This window comes from Dreissena polymorpha, chromosome 6 (genome assembly GCF_020536995.1).
Source record: "Dreissena polymorpha isolate Duluth1 chromosome 6, UMN_Dpol_1.0, whole genome shotgun sequence".
Lineage (NCBI taxonomy): Eukaryota > Metazoa > Mollusca > Bivalvia > Myida > Dreissenidae > Dreissena > Dreissena polymorpha.
In genome coordinates, this window is record NC_068360.1 from 43,593,157 (window position 1) to 43,595,512 (window position 2,356).

The window sequence follows — 2,356 nt, forward strand, 5'->3', positions numbered from 1 at the left end:
TGTATGTTGTGTTGTTATGCTCATCTATGTTTCAGACTTACATTGCTGTGACTGTTCCACAGTGGGTCAAAAAAGAGACGAGTACAGGTTTCAAGAAGAAAATTGGCTGTTAAAACTATGCACAAAATATAAGGTAAGTGAAATATTCTTTTGGTTTGTTTTGTGCTTTGTTATGCCTAACTATTTTTCAGATTTGAGTGGTGGGACGTTACAGAGCAGACTTTTGGACAACTGAGAAGTTGAAAAACAGAGAATGATTCAAGATCAGCTAGGTAAGTCTTGATTATTATGCAATGCTTAATGTATTTTTCATTTCAGTAGCCTGTTGGTAAGTACACTAACTTTCTATAATTTCATATTGAACTGTTTTGATGACTTGTATTCTGCTATACAAAATGTGTTTTTTTCATTTCAGTAGCCTGTTGGTAAGTACAATTTGCTTTTTTAATTTGCATATTGAAATATATTTGATGACTTTTATTCTGCTATGCTCTTTTCCATTTCAGCTGGGCAGATGTAAGTACACTTCATTCGAGTATTAACTAAATATGACAAATTTTGTTGTGCTATACAAAATGTGTTTTTTTTCAATTTCAGATCAGCAATGGTAAGCAGATTGTGTTTCTTAATGTATAAGTCTGTATGCATATTGTTTTTTTTATCATATCATGTCTTTTATATTTAGGCTTTGTGTTAGTAAAAACAGATGTTAAAAAAACATTCTTAAACTTGATACTAAAAATGTATTGTGCTATGCAAAATGTTTGTATGATTTCAGTTTCCAGAGGTGAGTACCAAAACAGTTGAAAAGTTGGTTTAGTTAACGTTTTGGTTCACAGTTCTGTTTGTTATTGGCAAAATTTACATGTATGCATTGAGTCTTGATTTCAGCTCGATTGTGGACTGAAGAAGATTGCCAGCAGAAGGATTGGATACAAGATACAAAGTAAGTACTGAGTTTCTTACTAAAAATTTTGAGTTGTATTCAGTGTGTAAATATGCTATGATTGCTATGAACATGACTTTTGTATGTCAGCGAGAACAACATTGGTAAGTAGAATTGTTTGCTGTTTCAAGTTAACTGTTATAGTTCGACATTTTGTTCATAAATTGTAAGTTGTACACACAAATTTAAAAGTTTCTTATCATGCTTTCGATTTCATTTCAGCTTTACTGCTAGACGAGTGTTCTCTACTACTAGACGAGTCAGGTTTACTACCAGCGAGCAGTGACAACAAGGCGCCTTTGTGGAAACAACAAAACAAACAAGTGAGTATTAGTTGAACAATTGATTGATATTGTTTTACTGTATGTTATACTTAAATGCAAAATTTTGCACATAAATTGTAAGTTGTACAAACACAGTGAAAGTTTCTTATCAGGCTTTATATTTCATTTCAGCTCAACTGCTAGATGAGCAGTGACAGCAAGGCGCCTAAACATGCAACACAACACAAAAAAGTAAGTATCAGTCAAACAGTTGGTAGAGTTGTGTGTTTTTCTTTAGAAGTTTGTGTTTATGATTTCATTTGATACATGGTATATTTCACATGCATGTTTTTATCATTTCAGGCTGTTTACTCTCATCGTTTACTGTTTAACACAATTTGCTTTTCTATTTCCAGTGCCAATTTGCAAACCTTGATGTGGACACCGAGTAGTCAATACATACGTGTGGCGTACAGCTGCGACAAAATCGTGGGTTCATCGCACCGATAACTCGAACATTGTCCCGTGTATGGACATCAGTGCAACTTTGTGAATCCATGTAACTTTGTGAATCCATGTAACTTTGCGAATGTGTGTCGATCGAAAAATGTGAACATTCTGAACTGAAACGAACTCGGTGTTGCAAGTGGCAATTGTTGACAGTGTGCATGTTTATGTTTATGTTTTTACATGAAAAATAAAGGAGATTGTTCTCCTACCTTTTTTTCCTTGTTTTATTGTGCTGGCCAGCAATATTGATGTATGTGTTTGTGTATTAACTATTCAATACCAAAATCAAACAAAAATAAAACATTAACAGTCATTAACTGAGTTAGGGCGGCCGAGGTGTTTTAAACTCCACAAGTGTGAAGCGCACTGATAGCACTCGGGGGTAAACACCTCGGTATTTCGGTGCTAAAATGTTTTCACGGTGCTTATCTTGACACACTGTTAAAACTACCAACCAGTTAATGATTGCATGATCTTTAAGACCAATATTAAGTCTCTACTCTGGCACAAGAGACTCCAAGTACCAAATACCAACAATTTACAAGCAGACGCTTTTCAAAACTATGACCGCTGAGATTGATAGTCAGAAGGAGTCCTGCTCATTAAGCTGTGTAGCGGATCTAGGTGGAGTTGCAAG

General features: G+C 34.7%; 1 long non-coding RNA gene across 1 annotated transcript; it reads left to right on the forward strand.

Annotated features, from left to right (window-relative positions):
• The first annotated feature begins 1,212 nt into the window (after positions 1-1,212).
• On the forward strand, positions 1,213-1,927 carry LOC127833794 (uncharacterized). The gene is made up of 3 exons (XR_008027607.1): positions 1,213-1,269; positions 1,402-1,461; positions 1,626-1,927. It is a non-coding gene; the product is annotated as an uncharacterized LOC127833794 (long non-coding RNA).
• The last annotated feature ends 429 nt before the right edge of the window (positions 1,928-2,356 follow it).